The sequence below is a fragment of the Phascolarctos cinereus genome, unplaced genomic scaffold (genome assembly GCF_003287225.1).
Source record: "Phascolarctos cinereus isolate Bilbo 61053 unplaced genomic scaffold, phaCin_HiC Scaffold_2;HRSCAF=192, whole genome shotgun sequence".
Taxonomy (NCBI): domain Eukaryota; kingdom Metazoa; phylum Chordata; class Mammalia; order Diprotodontia; family Phascolarctidae; genus Phascolarctos; species Phascolarctos cinereus.
In genome coordinates, this window is record NW_027555625.1 from 93,093,471 (window position 1) to 93,112,632 (window position 19,162).

The 19,162-nt window shown below is 35.1% G+C and overlaps 1 protein-coding gene across 4 annotated transcripts in view; it reads left to right on the plus strand.

Annotated features, from left to right (window-relative positions):
- Positions 1-19,162, plus strand: part of SOCS5 (suppressor of cytokine signaling 5) — an 84,015-nt gene that overhangs the window by 32,687 nt on the left and 32,166 nt on the right. For 2 of the 4 annotated variants that reach the window (XM_021001249.2, XM_021001246.2), the window contains exon 2: positions 13,794-13,862. The exons of the other annotated variants lie outside the window; for them this stretch is intronic. The gene's annotated coding sequence lies outside the window, so the exon portion shown is untranslated. The remainder of the gene's footprint in view (positions 1-13,793; positions 13,863-19,162) is intronic. 4 annotated transcript variants of the gene reach the window in all.

Genomic DNA, 19,162 nt, shown 5'->3' on the forward strand with positions numbered 1-19,162 from the left:
CGTACAAGACTTTATAATCTTGCATCATTGAGCCTTTATACTTTATAATTTTCTTCAAGGCCCAGCTCAAGTTCCACTCTCTATGTGAAGCCTGTCCTGAATTTTCTCTACCCGCAGTGGCTTGTGCCCTCCCTCAACTCCAGAAATTACTTTCTGTGTACTTACTTATTTATGTACATGTGGTATCCTAGAAGCAGATAAATAAAGTGAAGAAAATAAAATATTAGTGCATAAAGCTTAGCAACTACAACATAATTCTTGACAACTTGATTTTTGCAGAAACATAAGAATTTGATGATGGTGTCATTTTTGCCCCATTCTTCACCTAACAGTCTGGTGGAATTTGTAAACTGAATTTGTAATTTGAAGCTAGCTTGCTAAAGAATCCAGAAGATAGGAGCAAGAGATGGAGTGGAGAATTCAGAATAAGTTATTGAGTATTTGTATGTTTTGCATACAGTATTCTCAATTTTATTTGAGTGCATTGGTAAATACAAATCTACATGCTCTTAATTAAAAATGGGGCTTCATGATGAGTAGACAGTACAAAAACAGCTTTTTATTGATTTTTAAAATTACATACCATTAACATTTCCCACTGCGTATCTCTCCCTACTCTATTCCATAGAGTCTAAAGAAGAAGAAACAAAATCCAACGAAACAAACTACTGAAAAATGTGATGATACATGCAGTATTCGATATCCATGGTCCCTCCTTCATTTTTACAAATGAATTGGGAGACGTGCCTTCTCATGTCTCTTCTGTGAGTCCAAGCTTGGTCATAATTTCAGAGCATTTAGTTTCAATTATTTTGTTATTGTTCTTTCCTTTTACATTCTTGCACTGATGTTATTTAGTTTTCCTAGTTCTGTTTACTTTATTTTGTATCAGTGCGTATAAGTGTTTCCCTGCTTCTCTGTATTGGTCATATTTATAATTTCTTACAGCATATTAATGTTCCATTATATTCATCTAACAAAGTTTGTTTAGCTGAGGGGGTTTTAAACTGGCTTCTATGAACGTATTACTTATTTAAATAATTGATTTCCTTTGTAATCCTACATATTTTATTTTATGGATTTAAAAGCATTATTCCAAAGAGTCCTTAGGTTCCATCAGACTGCTAAAAGGGGTCCAAGCCAAAAATGGGTTAAGAACTTCTCACTTTGCCATTCTCCAAGTGGTGGACTTCTTCTTTGATTCCAGTTCTTTCCTGCCACCAAAATCGCTACTGTAAATATTTGGTGTATAAGGAAGGGATACTTTTCTATTTGTCATTGATTTGTGTGAGGTCTTTGCCCATCAGTGTAATCTCTGGGTCAGAGCATATGGACATTTTAATTGCTTTCTTACCATAATTCAAAAATTGCTTTCCAGAATGGTTAGACCAGTTCATAACTCCACCAACAATGCACTAATATGGCCATTTTTTCACAACCCCTCCCAACAGTAACTGTTCATTTCTTTTAAAATCTTTGCCAGTTTCCTGGGTGTGAGATAAAACTTCACATTTGATTTGTATTTTTCTTATTATTAGTGATTTAGACCATTCTTTCATATGGTTTTTAATAGTTTGTAGTTCTTTTTTGAACTGTTTATTCATATTCTTTGATAACACGTGTATTAGATAAATATTTCTATTCTCTTTATATCTTTGATATCAGACCCTTATCAGAGATCCTTGACACAAAGGTATTTTTACCCATTTAACCTGTTTATCTTAGTTGCATTGATTTTGTTTATGCAAGAACTCTTCAATTTCATGTCATTGATGTTATCTATTTTATCTTTGCTCCTTTCCTTTATTTAGTCAAGAATCTACCCCTTAAATGTTGCTGAAGAATGTCCCAGATCTGTTTCTCTTCTAATTTTTTTTTTATAGTATGATCTTTTAATATTCAGGTCATGTATCTATTCTGAATTTATTTTGGCATATACTGTAAGATATCAATCTAAACCAAATTTTCGCCACACCACTTTCCATTTTTCCTAGCAAATATTGTCAAATATGGAGTTCTTTCCTGGATAATCGAGTTTATCTAACACTAGCTTAGTGAGTTCATTTATTTCTGATTCTTCCTTGTCTTCTTGTTCCATTAGTCTATTTGGGGGGGGGGCAGGGGGAGGAAACCAACTATTGATTCCATTCTTGCCACTTGACCCTTCTTGCTTTCAAAAGGAGTTTAGAAAGCATTATAAACATTTGATTTCCAGTACTTTGCCAAGTGCCCAGAGAATTCTGGATCTACTCTTGGGTCAGGAGGTACACATAGTCCAAATTAACAGTAAATTTTGCTATGAAAGCTTTTTGGTTTAGCCTTAAAGCATCATGTTTGTGAATGGAATCCCTTATTTCAGTGCTCTGCACAGAATCTTGGAGAGCGTTGCTGCTAAATCCGATTTGTTGGTCTGTTGGATAGGGTGGTGAGTCATTTACGCTAGCCAACAAATAGGATAGCTCTTTTTATTCAGCGTCCTCAGAAAGCCAGTACCTAAGCACTTTTGTAGAAAAACGTGGGCTCCAATAGCTTTCTTTCCTAACACTTCCCAAATGGCAAGTTTTTATTGCCTTTTATATATGCCTGGGACTGGAGAATACAAAAAGTATAATATAAGGTTTCTCCATGCAAAGATCTTATAGTCCAGAAGACAAAATATACCTGAAACAACTAAAATATTCAATAAATATATATTAAGTACCTCCTTGGTGAAAGGTCATGTTATGACACATGGATAGATTTGCAATAAACCCTTTTTTCAAAGATTTTATAATCTGATGAGTGTGGGTTTGGAGAATTTTGTGCAAATAACTGTAATTTAAGGGAAAACGTGCAAAGGGAAGTGATTTCAGGACAGTGCTATAAGGAGGGAGTAGTGGTAAGGGAAGTAGTCAGGGAAGACTTCGTGGAAGAGGGAGCATCTAAGTTGGACTTTGAAGGAAGAGAGGGAATTAGACAAAATTACTTAATAGGTCAGAGCATACCGAGTTTGGGAGACAGTGTGAACAAAGAGAAAATAACAGGAGAGGGCAAGATTAGAACAAGAACATGGTCTGATTTCAAGGGAAGAAGAGTAAAAGTTAGAGAAATATATTGAAGCCAAATTATAGAGGACCATGAATACCAGGATCAGGAAGTTTTATGGGCACTGGAAAGCTATAGAAGTATTTAAAATAGAAGTGACACAATCACTATAAATTATTAGGAAAGTTACTCAGGCAGAAGCATAAAGAATGTTTTGGAGATGTCACAGGATTGTAGGACATTAGATGTCATCTAGTCCAACTTTCTCCTTTTACAAATAATATAACTAAGTACCAGGAAGGTTAAAATGATTTGCCAAGGTTACATAGATAGTGGCAGAGGTAGGATTTGGACCAAAGGCCCTTGATTCACATTCAGTGCTCTTTCCGTCGTACCATACTGAGGCAAGACCATGAGAGCCTAAAGCGTAGTCGCAGTAGGAGTAGAAAGACAGGGACAGATATGCATAAATAGTAGTTGACAACTGATGGACTCTTTCTTTCTTTCACTGAATACTTACAAAGATCACTCTGAAGTTATAATGCAAGGCTGGGTTACTGGTAAATTGGCAGTGCCATCAAGAGGGACAGAACTTCAGAGATGGAAGGGACCGCAAAAACCATCTAGTCCAACCTATATCTGAATAGGAATCCTTTGTACAAAATATTCAGTAAGTAGTCATTTAGTCTTTGCCTAAATAAAAGCAGTGAAGGGAAACCACTGCTTCTTGAGGAAGCCTATTTCACTTATGAATAGCTCTGATTATTTAAAAAATAAAATTCTTGATTCCAACCATCAGTTTATGTCTTTGCAACTTCTAGTATCTAGTTTTGTTTCTAGTTTTGCCTTTTGGGGACAAGCGAAGCAAGACTGATCCATTTTCTACATTATGGCCTTTCAATACCTGAAGACAGTTATCCATATCTCCCAGAATCTTTTTCAGGGTTGACATCCCTTCCTTCTTTAATTGACCGTATGGCACGAACTCAAGGCCCTTCACCTTCCCATTGCCCTTCTCTGGATGTTCTTCTGTTTCTCAGTGAAAACAGTACTCCATATGCAGTCTGACCCGGGGCATAGTACAGTGGAACTTTCAAAATCTTATTTAGGTAGTATTGTCATTGTTTTTATATGGGTGCAACCTAACCATGAGCAATTAATATTTCTCTAGTTACTTAAATATGTCTTTATTTCACATTCTTATTTCTGAAAATTATATAAGATTACATTAGCTTCTTTGTTTTTTAAGGCAATTGGCGTTAAGTGACTTGCCCAGGGTCACACAGCTAGTAATTGTCAAGTGTTTGGTCTGAGGCCGGATTTGAACTCAGGTCCTCCTGATTTCAGGGCCGGTGTTTTATCCACTGCACCATGTAGCTGCCCCATGTTAGCTTTTTTTTATGCTGTATCACATTATTGAGCTTTCAGTCCACAAATATTCCACTCCTTTTTCATAAGAACTTATGTCTAGTCATGCTTCCCCATCTTGTACATGCATATTGGTACCTCGAACCCATTTCTATGATTTTTATTTTCCCTATTAAATTTCCATTTCAAATCTAGGAATCTTAACTTGTAGACTTCACAGAAGTCTCATACATTTACATCACAAATAGTCCCAGATAAGATTCAGGAGGCACTGAACATCATTGGTAGCAAACATCACCAAAAATGTAATAGATTATATCTTAACATACAGGAAATGACATGTTACTGATAGGGAAACCATTCCTGAAACAGCTGTCTGTAGTCAGACAACAAACTTGTTAGAGCAGAGATAAAAATATAAAGCTATAATGGAGAATATATGGCATGCCATTAAAACAACTCCAATCTGATTGATTTAAATTATTCATGCTATAATATGGGACATGAATGACCAAAGAACACCAATAAGAATTATTATTCAACATAGAAATTTAACTAATACAAATAATTTGCTGTAATAAGGAGGCTAAAAAGTGCCTTAGAAAACATTTGACTGACTTGCCAACCACAGAGAGATGGCAGCCAAGAACAATGCCATTTTGGAGTATAAACTTCTTTATAAAGTCTTATAGAGAAAGGTCATGAGTAGAATCATGTCATAAGTCAGCAAGAAGATGGAGAAGGAAAAATTAATTTAAAAGCTTGTAGTGAGACCTAAGAAATCATTCCAAAGGTATTTAAGAGTAGTACATCTGGAAAGAGGGCAACAGACAAAAGATAGGCAAGATCTGCACACATTTGTTTTTAAACAAAATTTTTTTCACCATCAAGAACATGGCTTTTAAACTCAACATCCCAATCCCAGAAAAGCTGAGTGAGGAAATAGAAATCATTCTGGGAAGAAAAAGAAAGCAAAAACAAGTATAGGAAAGATTTGTACAGAGTAAGTCAGTTTTGGAGGTAACAGAGTTTTGAGGGGTAAATTCTCAAGATATCTGAAGGGAAGATAAGATACCAAAGACATGGGGGAAAAAAACCAACTTGGACTTTAATAATTGGTATCTTTAGCTTCATGGCTTGGGTTAAAATAGACTTAGGTTAGGGATTTATAGGAAATTGATATTCAAGCAGCTAATACAAACATGAGCTTTATTATTATGTGACATAGCAAACTGGCAAAAAAAAAAAGCATACACATGCATTCTGTGGGGATATAGACACACCTAGATTTGTCCCCATGGATGTAGGAAACTCACCCACGTTGAGGAGCAAGGCATGTTGGGGAATGTATGTTTTCAAAGTTGGGGTTCAAGCAGAATAGTTTTGTACCCTGAAAATAGCCTTGGTTGAGAAGAGGTAATCAATGCCAGATGTGGGAGGGTTCATTCCTAATCAGACCCAGGTGTGGTGGAGAAATTCCTAGGGTCACTTATTGATACCAGGCTTGGGGGTGGGAGTTTCTTAAATTGGATCAGAAATTAAGTAAGGATTTGAGTTTGCTGTCTGCGATAGCAGAAAAGGAATGGTTTACAGGCTGCTGCAGTCATCCAGGAGTTTTATCCAGTCAAAATCTATGAGTATTAACTACTTGACACAGGGTTGAAATAGGTCACAACAGCAGAAAAGGTACAAAAGTGTTTGTCATTGCATATATGCTTTATGAGCACTAGGACCACTTAGCCTAAGTGATTCCATTATTAAAGTCATAGCTTTATAATTATAACTATAACATAAAACAATATAAAAATCACAATTACCACAATAATTCCAAAAAGGGGAGGAGGTAATGTAGGGAACATTACTACTTCTCATTCATATAAAATGTTTATGAGAATAATTTGCGTAACTGATTGAGGACATCCTTAGCTAATGGTAGTAGAAGAAAATGAGTAGGCTTTTGTAAGCGACATTCCATGATAGATCCTGTTTTCACTGCCATGATTGACCAAAAGCTGTAGAGAATACAAGATACCATGTGGTTATTGACCATATAAAATGAAGATATTTGATTCAGTAAAATGAAATGCCACCTTGAACATTTTCTGTTGAGTGCCTTCTGCTAGGAAATAGTTCATCTGAGCACAATAGGTACCAAATTAAAAATTTTTTTTTCTTGATTTCTAGAGCAAGAGTGTGAGGTATTACGTGTAAAAGAAATTATCTCCCCCCACCAAATAATAAGACAGAAGGCACAAAAATGAAAACTCTTCTGTCGATGGGGCAGAATTTTAAAGAAAGCAGTGTATTTTCTAGAAAAAAAAGAGACAACTCAGAATTTTACTTTCGATTTTCAGTAACTAAGAGGGAGGTCCCAGAAACTATGAATTGAATTGGCATCCAAAGGTGGACTTTCCCTAAATATTAAATAAAAAGTGTGCACAAGAAGCCTGGATCCCCTTAGCTTATGTTGGCGTCCATGCCACTGTCCAGATTATTGATAAAATTGTTCAACAGTACAGGGCCAACAAGCACATACAAGTGCTAAGGGGGCTTTTCACTAAAAGTGTCATTTGTCCTATTAATGACAACTGTCTGGATTTAGTCATTCAGCTGGTCCTGAATCCATCTAACTGTACTGTGTCTCATCATCATCTTGTCCACAAGGATCAGTCATTCAGCAGATATTTATTAAACACCAACTATTGCCAGGCACTTTCTAGGGATTGGAGATTCAGGTACAAAAAAATTCTAAGGTAATTTTTGACAGAGAGGACTCATAGCTTAGAGCTGGTAAGAAAAGTCTTCATGTAGGAGGTGGTACTTGAGCTGAGTTTTGAAGGAGACTAGGGTGTTTAAGAGATGAGGAAAGAAGGAAATTTTTTTTTTTTTTTTGCTTTTTGTGTGTGTGAGAGAGGCAGTCTGGGGTAAGTGACTTGCCCAGGGTCACAAAGCTAGTAAGTGTCAAGTGCCTGAGGCCGTATTTGAACTCAGGTCCTCCCAAGTCCAAGGCCTGAGCTTTATCCACTGCACCACATAGCCGTCCCAGGAATGAAATTTTTTAAAAAAGCATTTATTTAATACTTGCAGTGTGCAAAGCACCAAGCACTGGGTATGCAGACAAAAAAAAGTAAGATAGGTGCTATTCTCAAGAAGCTCCTATTGTAGTGGAGTGTTATTGCTTAGTCATTTCAGTGATATCCAACTCTTTGTGACCTCATTTGGGATTTTCTTGGTGAAGATACTGAAGTGCTTTGCTTTTTCCTTCTCCAGCTTATTTTACAGAAGAGCAAACTGAGGCAAACAGGGGTAGGTGACATGTTCGGGGTCACACAACTAGTAAGCGTCTGAGGCTGGATTTGAACTCAGATCTTCCTGATTCCAGGCCTGGTGCTCTTATCTACTGTGTCACCTAGCTGCCCGTTAGTGTCCATGGACAGAACATATGAAAGGTTTCAGCTGCATGTCAGATGCAAAGCTCCCATGGTCCTTAGGGTGCAACTGCAAAACAGATGGTAGTTCTTCTTTAATATCATTTCTACTGATAAAATAATTAGTTTCTGATGTTGAACTATTTGACAGTGCCATAGAGTTTGGTGGCTAAAACTTTCTTTTCTGAGTCTACAGTGGCTGTGGCTATAGCCCTGACATGAACAGTTGCCAGGGCTGCATCTCCACAGGGTTTACTTTCCAGGATGATGTCTGTAGTCACTGAAATGTCCAGTGGAAGCATTACTCTTGCCAAGTCACTTAGGTTTCAGGATCTTGAGCTATCTCCATCCATGTCTAAGGAAAGATGGTGATCATTTCATTGTTTTGACTTGCCTGGCACATGCCACTGCTTTTTGTCTCAACCTTAGAGTGTCTTGCTTCAGCTGGGCCACCTAGCCTGCCCTGTGGGGGGACATTGGTGGGGCTGACTGGCCCCTTCTCCACAAGAATTACTTCCCTGATGAAGGTTGTTCTGGAAGCAGGATATGTAGTCTGGGGTGTCCTGCTACTACAGAGCTCTTGGGATTCTCTGAAAATTCGCTGCAGACATGATTCACACGCAGAATCTAAGCAGTAAATCCACTTAGGCCTTTGAGAACTACTAGGGCTTACCACCCTGTGTGATAAGAAACCTTTCTTAATTTAAATTTCGCCTGTTTTCACACAACAAACGTGTGTGCGTGTGTATACATACATAGATACATACATATACACATACACATTCCATTACCCAGCTTTGTTCCAAGCATTTTTCATTAGGCAGGATCTGTCAGAACTTGAGCTTTTTCTTTTTAGAACCCAGTCATGACCTTTTTTTTTTAAATTTAAAATTTTTGAAATTTAAAAATTTTTAATTTATTTGATTTTTTAAATTTTAATTTAATTTTGATTTATCAACAATCACTTCCATAAGCTTTTGAGTTTTAAATTTTTCTCCCCCTCCCTGCCCAAGATGGCATGCAATCTGATATATTGCTCTACATATACATTCCAGTAAACATATTTTCACATTAGTCATGTTGTAAGGAAGAATTAGAACCAAGAGGAGGAATCACAAGAAGGGGGGGGGGCAGGGGAAATAGCAAATAGTATGCTTCAATCTACATTCAAACTCCATAGTTCTTTCTTTGGATGTGGATAGCATTTTCCATCATGAGACTTTTGGAGATGACTTAGATCCTTGCATTGCTGAGAAGGGCTAAATCTATCAAACTCACTCATCACACAGCGTGGCTGTTACTGTGTACAACGTTCTCCTGGTTCTGCTCACTTCACTCAGCATCAGTCCATAAAAGTCTTTCCAGGTTTTTCTGAAGTCCACCTGCTCATCATTTCTTACAGCACAATAGTATTCCATTACATTCATATACCAAAACTTGTTCAGTCATTCCCCAATTGATGGGCATCCCCTCAATTTGCAGTTCTTTGCCACCACAAAAAGAGCTGCCATAAATATTTTTGTACATTTTCCCATTTTTATGATCTCTTTGGGACACAGCCCTAGAAGTGCTATTGCTGGGTCAAAGGGTATGCACATTTTTATAGCCTTTTGGGCATAGTTCCAAATTGCTGTCCAAAATGATTGGATCATTTCACAACTCCACCAACAATGCATTAATGTTTCATGGCCTTTTCTTCAGGAGGGAGTGTAGCAGAAGCTTAATGAATGATGAGCTACATAAAGTAAGTCTTTTCCTTTTCTTCCTTGGTGCCTAAGCTAATTTAAAATAAAATTATTTTAAAATTATGTCAATTTTTAAAAAGAAAAATATCAGCACTTTTACAGAAGAATGCTGTTTAGATGTAGAGTACTAAAAAGAACAAATATGTTCTGATACATGTATCTTGCTAGCAAAAAAGCAAAGTAATTTCATTTGAAACCACTAGATTAGTTAAAAGGTTGTTTTAAAAATAATTTTAGCTCCCTTAAAATGGAGATGTAAAGCTTTGGGGACATCACAAGTGTTTGTTTCAGTATGTGTTTTTATATATGCCTTCCTTGATATGGATTGGTTCCAGCTGGGATCCAAATACTTAGTTATGTGCTCACTGTTACTTCAAAGCACTAAAAAGTACTTTTAATTGTGTTTGGTGGTTCAATTTGGGGGCTGTTTGTAGAGTGCCCATTAGTCACTTTAACTTTTGATTCTACTATTATGAAAAAGAAGTTTAAATAATTTAGAAGTATAAAACCACTATTTCTGTCAGTCAGTAATGTAAGTTAATAATGACAACCTGGACACTTAGCTAATTGTATTGCCAAATTGGGTGAAAAGAACAGATCTTTAATGCAGAATATTTTGGAATCATTAACTGTTAGGGCTGAATAATACCCTTTTATTGAAATTCTAACTTGTATTTCTATGAAAATATTAAAAAATGACTTTTGAAACATGCATTTAAACTTAACTGTATTTGAAGTTATCCATTGGAATATAATTGAATGTTTATTGCATTCTTTTTTGTGGAAATTTCAATCAGATATAGGCCATGCCAAAATTATTTTTCTCCCTGGTAACTCAAAATCACATTGCCCATCTGGGGCTGGAGCTACATCCATGGACTGGCGGCTCACTGTAGTTTAAAAACCAAACTAAACTCCATTTGTTATAAATGTCTCTTTTTGTTTGAGTTTTGGGGTGTTTGAACGGCTGGTCCGTTGAAAAAAAACTACAACAGTCCATGTAGAATGCCTTCTGTTAGGAAATAATTCTATGAGCACAGTAAGTCTGGATCCCCTTAGTTTATGTTGACACGTGTAGCAAAGTGATTGTCAAAGATTATTAAGATGTGGTTTTAAAAAATGCATTGAATTGAAAAATAGTTACATAAGGACAAGATTTTTAACTGCAGTTCTTCACCGTCTTTCTACCCTTTAAGAACTAACTAGTAACTTGAACCCATTTGTAGTAGAAATGGTAAATTTAATCTTATCTCAGATGTGTCTCTGTAGAAGTATTTTCTGTGATTTTTTCTACAAGTCAATCCCTGCTTCCTCTTACATACACAGAAGTAATCTTTGGCACCAATTAAATGTTTAGAAATATGGGGTCTTTAGAGGAAAAGAGAAAGTAGTTCAGTAAGAATTCCAGCGCCTACTGTGTGCTGAGCACTGAGTGCCAGGGTCCCTATACTCATGTAACTTGTAGTCTGGTGAGGGAGAAGGTGTGAATAAAATGTATACATAAATCACTATGATACACAGTACTATAAGAGTGATGAGGTCTGTATAGGAAGATGTCATTACTAATGGGGATCAGAAAAGATTGTATGGAAGGAGCAGCATTTGAGTTGTTCTTTGTAAACAGATAGTTGGGAACTGAATTTGTGTAATGGACCTTTTGGGCAGCGAGTCCTATAGACTCCTTAGAATAATATTCTTAAATATATAAAACAAAATCATAGAATTACAAAGGATACATGTTGAGGTAAAGTTACTAAAATATTTTAAAAGTTCATAAACCACAAGTTAAGAACCTCTGTTTTAGGAAGATATTACATTAGTTCAGACAGATGGTAATAAGGACCTATACTACATTGGTAGTAGTGAAAAGAGAAAGGAAGCAACAGATGAGAAAGATGTGTTCATTCAAGAAACATTAAGCACTAACTGTTCACAGAGTATTTTGATCATTAGAGAAGTCTTTGATAAGACATGATCTGTTAGTCTGTGGAAGCATTCCAACCTTCTTTCCTCGCTCTTTAAAAGGCTGTGTGTGTGGAAATGGTGGCCAGGTTGTGGAGAGATTGGCAAGGAGGAGGAGTTCTGTTGTAAATGGGGAACCAGTAGAAGGTTTTGAGCAAGGTACGGGTGTGAAAATGGGATTTTAGAGAAGGTTATATTGGTTAGAGGAAACTGAATGGAGGTAGGCTAGTTTAGAAACTTAGTGAAATCATGTATGAAATGATGAGTTTTCAGGGTATGGTGGGTTCCATGGGAATGAAATAATTAGGATGGACACAAGAAACAATTTGAAAGCAAAATCAACATGTATTAACTACTCCTGTATTTAGAGGGTAATCAGGAAGATTAAAAGTGACTCCAAAGTTTCCAGTTTGGGGCACAGGAAGTCTATAATCTGTAAAACTAGGGAACTTTGGAGACATTTGGCTGGTCAAAAGGGGGAAGATGTGTTCAGTTTTGCAGTGTCCAAAGTAGAATTAGGCAGACTGCAGACAGAGTATTTAATAGCTGTCAGTGAAGAACTTGGAAAATATGTCACAGAAGCTGAGAGAAAGAATTGGTCCATAATATCCTCCAAAATAGAAACTTTTAAGATAGTAATAATATTGTTCATAGTAACAATGAAATATTTGAGTACATAGGGAATGGTTGTTTACAAAAAGGATTTTTTAATGTTTTTGTGTCATGGATCCCTTTGACAGTTTGGTAAAGTATATGAATCTCCTCTCAAAATGTTTTTTAATGTGTAAAATACTAGGATAGCAAAGGAAAACAATTATATTGAAAAACAGTCTTTGAAAAACAAAATTTTGATCTTGTGTAATCTAGCACATGATCTATTAACTGTAGTACTTCCAAAGTGGTGATCATCACAAGTGTTATTTTGAGATATCTGCAACAGTAATGTAACATGAAAATACCTGTGATTTCTATTAGTTAAAAAGTCATAGGTACTGCTAATACTACTAGGGTTGTTTATTTACATTCATAATACAAGGAAATGTTCAATTTTAGTTAGAAGTTAGTGAACGTAATTTTTTTCCCGTTCAATTCCCATGTGCCTTGAAATATCTGTGTGTTGAAATATCTCTTAGGGACCTTAATGTGTATCTAAGGGACATAGATATTTTTATGCATGGAATTTTAGTTGGAATTTAGAACCTACCAGGTCTAAAGAAGTATTAGCATTTTATCCTCACAATAACCCTGGGAGGTAGGTGCTATTATTCTCCCCATTATACAGAGGAAGAAACTGAAGCATAGAGCAGATTTAAGTAAATTGCCCAGGGTCACATAGCTAGTAAATGGGTGAGGGGGGAACTGAACTCCGGACTTCCTGATTCCCAAGTCTGAGACTGTATCTACTGTACCATCTAACTGCTATTTTTCTAAATCTAAAAAGACTTCTGAGAAAACTATTTAGAAGGGCTAAGAAATACTGTTTTTAACATCCTAACAATATTTACTCCAGATAATCAGAGAAGACAGCAGTTTATCTAAGGCACATATAATTGGTAAACAAATTAGATTTTTGCTTTTGAGCACTTCAGAAAGTAGAGGTTCATCTTCCTTTGCCTTTCTCTTCAGAGCAAAAAGGTAGACATTACGTAGCACTTAAATTTTTTTTATATTGACATTATTCTTTATGTTCTTGTTCTAAGAAAAATAAAGAACATTTTGTATTTTCCTTGGAAAAATAAAAAAAATAACAGTTTAAAATTGCCTTATTTTATTTTCCTTTCCTTGCCCTTTTTTCACTTTACCTTTAAGGTAAATCAGTGGAAGAAATTGAGTCCTCTATATCTTTTATATATCTTCTATATCTATAGCATTATACATCCATATCTATATCTGTAGTATTAAGGATGATGCTCAGTGGCTCTAATACACTGTAAGATTCAATAATACTTTCTGATGCATCAGAGATTAATAATGCCCAGTATGATCTGCATGAGCTTTCCAAATTCTTTTTTTAAAAAATTAGTACTCTAGATATGCTGTTAGCCATAAATAGGAGTTTACTATATAATCAGCAAATGTAATAGGGCATATGAATCACTTAGGAAATTATCACATAACTAGGATATAATATATAATATAATATAATATAATATAATATAATATAATATAATATAATATAATATAATATAATATATATATATAATATAATATAATATAGTGGGAGTTATCCAGAAGATTGCCATTCTTAGTATACTTTTTCTTTCAGGTTCTGAAAAATTTTTAGTATGACTGTTCAGAAAACATTAATGAAAATTTCAAGACGTACTTCTCCCCAGTGAGTACACTTTGGTTCTCTTAAACTCATTCAGAAACTTGGGTTTATAATAGGCATGATTTCTAGAGGGGGAAAAATGGTCTTTGTAATCATCTAAGTATATCACTTTTGACCTGTGATCTTAATAAATACTTTTAATTGACTTTAACTTAAAAGTAGTTGGGATCATAGGATCGTAGATTTTGGCCTGGAAGGGCCCTCAAGAGTTACCTAGTCTTATGCCCTCTTTTTAAATATGAGGATACTGATTTTGAGAGAGGTGAAATCGCTTGTCCAAAGTTGCACCAAAGTGCTAAGTAGCAGAGCCAGGATTTGCACCTACATCCTTTGACTTCAAATCTAGCACTCTGTCCCCTGTACTATACTGTGCCTCTAGGTTGACCTGTTATTTTTTTAAAAAAATATTACTGAATTTGTAGAAGTTAGTTTTGCCTTTAAGAAATCTTATTGTTAACTGATGTCAGATTTGTGAATTACATAGTCTTTGCTCTTGAATGTCTCCAAACATCAGAAGGAATAAATGCAAAAAGTGTTTTCAAAAGAAGAATTCATGGTTCTTAGTGATAGATTTCATATGGTAAATGAAAGTGAAGAAAGGTTAAAAATATTGCTCAAACTTCCAGGTTAAATGATGGAGAATGATGATATCATTGAAAAAATATTATTTTGATGGGTTAGTGAGTCAGGGAGAAGAAAGATTGGGTCTAATGTGTAGAATATAATGGAAAAGATTCAGCCTGTCACTAGGAAATAATGACTTCTCCATTGAGCATCTGTTAGTGAAAAGAATCAGTCTGGCCACTATCTTAAGTGGTAGTGACCCATAAATCTCCTGTTTCCCTTTTACCATTGAAGACCTTTAATTTAAGGGTTTTTAAGGCCCATCTCATCATTATTTAATTTCCCTCTTAAAAAATGAAGGGAATAGAGACAATGCTGTGTTAGGTTAATTGAAGGAAATAAGAGAAGCTTTGGGGCATCTTTATAACTGTCTTCAAGTATTTGAAAGGATATTATTTGCTGAAAGCTAGACTTCAAATTTTTTAGTTTATTGCTTTTCTAGTTATGTTAGTTGCATGCCCAGTTCATTAATTTGTTCTTTCTTTTGATGATGAAAGTATTCAAAGTGATGTTTTTCTCCCCTGTATTCAAAAGTTTTGTTTTTTTTCTCATTGTCACTTTCATGAAATTGCCTATTATTTCTATAATTCGTTCTTTGACCCACATATTCTTTTGGATTCTATTTTTGAATCTTATTTAAGTTTGAATCTTTTCTTCAAATGCCCTCTTATTGATAATAATTTTTATTGCATTGTGATAAGTAAAGGATATGTTTAAAAATTCTGCTTTTCTGTATTTGTTTGGGGTTTATATGTATAGCACATGGCTAATTTTTGCAAAAGTGCCATCAACAGTTGAGAAACATACACAGCCAGCCTTTAACTTTTGCAGGTGTAATGTTTCTAGACAAAGGCATGAAAGTTTTTTTGTTGATGCTGATACAGTGAACCTATGGGAAATAGAGGGTTTGGTTTCCCACAATCACCAAAAACTATAATCTTTCACTAGAGATTGCCAAAAATACACTTTTTTGCATGTACTTATTTATAACCAAACATTATTTCTGAAAATAAGGATCTTTCCTAACACAGTAACCATGAAATAACCTATAAAATGTAGAACACAAAATAAAATTGATAACATGCAAAACATTTTTCTCACTAGTAATTCCCTAGAATTCTGTGATCTTTTGTGCTAATATCACAATTTAAAAATATTGATTTCAGATAGTATTCACTTTTTAAAACATAAAATCTACAGTACTATAAATACTGTACAGCAAATAAAAATTCTTAAAACTAAGGCATTTTTTTTAAACTTGAATCCTGCCTACCACTGTGTCAAAAGGCAGTGTGAGGGCATTGCACTGTGCTCTCTACTGCTGTAAACCTCTCTACCTTGGTCACCCTCTGAAAACCATGGGAGAGGTTGCTGGGACTTTAGTTAACTGCTATTGGATGACACTGAGACTGGCAGGGTCTGGATATCACCTCTGGCCTTCATGGCTAATGGATGACATTGGAGATTGTGAAGGATGTACCAACTTGAAACAATATGTCCTAGCAGGTAGAGAGATACCTCCTCCTATATCTTCTTTGAGCCCAAACTTGGTCATAATTTCAGAACATGCTGTTTCAACTGTTCGTCGTTTATATTATTTTCTTTGTTCTGCTTACCTTGCAGCAGTTCATATAGGTCTTTTTATGCTTCTCTGTATGTCATGTTCATTGTTTTCTACAGCACAGTACATTCCATTACATTCATGTTCTACAACTCTTTCAGCTATTCCCCAATCAGTAGGCACCTACTTTGTTTCCAGTTCCCTGTTTCAACAAAAAGTGCTGTTATAAATATTTTGGTATATCGTGGGTACTTTCTTTTTGTTATAGACTGTAGGCTCTATTCACTGTGCCACTTGGGTCCCACTAATTTTATGTGATCTTTATTAATAATTCAGGTCATCTTTGTGGCAAATGAGTGAGATGTTCACCTAAATCTAATTTCTGCCAGCTTCTTTTCACTTTTCCTTGTGATTCTTGTTCTTTCCTGGGGAATTTATTTTCAAGATTTTTGTACAGTGGACTATTGAGTTTATTTCTGATTCTTCCTCATGTAGTTTTTTCCATTGAGCTACTTTTCTAATTTTTATCCATTTTGATCATTTTTGAAAACTGCTTTGTAATATGGTTTGAGGTCTAGAAGTGCTATTCCCACTTCATTCTTACTTTTTAAAATTATTTCTCTTGTTATTCTAGATCTTTTAAAAATGAATTTTGTTATTTTATCTAACTCTGAAGTTACCTTTTTGTAGTTTGCATGGTATGGCACGCAGCTTCTGAATTAGTTTCAGTAGTTTTGTCAGTTTTATTATATAGACATGGGCCAGACATAAGCACTGAATAAATGATACTATCTAGCTCTCTACTCTGTCTTTTTTGTCATAGCCCATTGCTTTAACCTGTAGAAGATAAAACACTAGATTTTATCAGACCATTTCCTTCTTTCTTCCTTAGAGATAATATAGTAGAAACTCCAAATATAAGGTCACTCAGTGGATCACAGTAGCTGCCAGTTAAGAGAAACACTCTGGTCTATTTCATGGTTGGCCAATATGATAGTTCTGCTGTTACTTCTTTTTTAAAAAAATTTAATATTTCCAATGAACAGAAATCTATTTTCTCTCCCTCTTGCCTCTTGTTCCCCATGGAGGAAAAAGAGAGAAAAACAAAACCCTTGTAATGAATAATATGTACAGTCTGGCAAAACAGATTCTTACAGCGGCCATGTGCAGTTTCTCATTCTGCACCCTGAGTCCATCACTCTTTTGTCAGGAGGTGGGTAGCATTAGTTCTCTAGAAATGTGGTTGGTTATTGTGTTGATCAGAATTCCTAAGTTTTTCAGAGTTATTTGTCTTTACAAAATTGTTGTCACAGTATACGTCTGCTCTTAACTTCTCTCTGTACCAGTTCATATAGATCTTACCAGGTTTCTTTGAAACAACTCCGTTCATCATTTATTAGAGCACATTAATATTCTATCACATTAATATACCATATTTTTGTTGTCATTCCCTTGTTGATAGATCCTCCTTTAGTTTCCAGTTCTTTGCCACTACAGAAAGAGCTATTATGAATATATTTACATATGTTGTTCCTTTTCCCCTTTCTTTAGGTTGATGTCTAGTAGTGATATCACTACTAGGATCAAAGGATATGCAGAGTTCCTAACATGTGGGGCATAGTTCTAAATTCCTTTCTACAATAGTTGGATTAATTCACAACTCTGCCAATGGATATACCTGTTTTACCATAGTCCTTCCAAAATTTGCCATCTTCCTTTTTTGTCACTTTTGCTGATCTGATGGGTATGAAGTCAAACTTCAGAGTTATTTTTATTTGCATTTCTTCTCTTATTAGTGATTTAGAGCCTATTTTCATGTGGCTGTTGGTTGTTTGTATTTCTTGAGAATTGCCTTTAAATATCCTTTGACCATATATCTATTGGGAAATTGCTCTTATTCTTACAAATTTAAATCATGTCTTTATATATCTTGGAAATGAGACTTTTAACAGAAATTTGCTGTGAGCATTTTTTTCTGAGTTACCTGTTTTACTTCTTTTAGCTACGTTGGTTTTGTTTATGTAGTGGGTTACTTAGCAGTGGATTATTGAGTACTTGATTCTTCCTCGTGTAATCTCTTCCATTGAGCTACTGTTCTGTTTTTTATGCCAAGACCAGATCATTTTGATAATAGCTTTATTACTATTTTTAATTTTATGGAATTAAAATTGTCCATTTTAATTTGGTGTTCTTTATTTCTTGTTTGGTCACAAACTCTTCCCCTGTCAATAGACCTGAAAGGAGTTACTTCCTTGCTCTTCTAATTTTGTTTATGATACCACTTTTTATGTCTAAGGGGTTTACTCATTTGGAAATTATCTTACCATATGGTATGAGGTGTTGGTCTGTACCTAGCTTCTTACTTAGCAGACTACTTACCAGTTTTCCTAGCAGTTTTTGTCTGATAGTGAGTCCTTACCATAGTAGCTGGGTCTTTGGGTTTATCAATCATAATGCTGCTATTTATTTGCTTAAAATAATAATACCTAACATTTATATAATGTTTTAAGGTTCTAATGCAGTGTCCTTCACAATTAGTAATTCATTTGATCCTCATGACAACCTTGAGAGGTAGGTGCTGTTTTCATTACCATTTTATAGAAGAGGAAACTGAGGTAGACAAAAATTAGTGACTTGGGGTCATACAACTAGGAAGTGCCTAAGTTTGGATTTGAACTCAGGTCTTTCTGACTTATGGGTCCAGGGCACTATCCACTGAACTATCTAGTTTCCCCTTTGTTTATATATGTCCTATGCTTCATTTCTTCCACTGATCAACCTCTTATTTCTTAATCAGTACCAAATTGTTTGGGATTATTACGACTTTGCAGTTCAATTTGATTTTTGATATTGGTGGGCTCCCTTCCCATTTTTTCCCCCATTATTTCCTCTTGAGGATCTTAAATCTTTTATTCTTCCAGATGAATTTTGTTATTATTTTTTCTGACTCTATAAAGTAATGCTTCCGTAGTTTGGTATGACACTGATTAAGTAAATTAATGTAGGTTGTATTTTCACTTTTATTATGTTAGCTTGACCTACCCATGAGTGATTAATATTTGTCTACTTGTTTATTTCTGTAAAAAAATGTAGCTCTATTCAAATAGTTGCTCTGTGT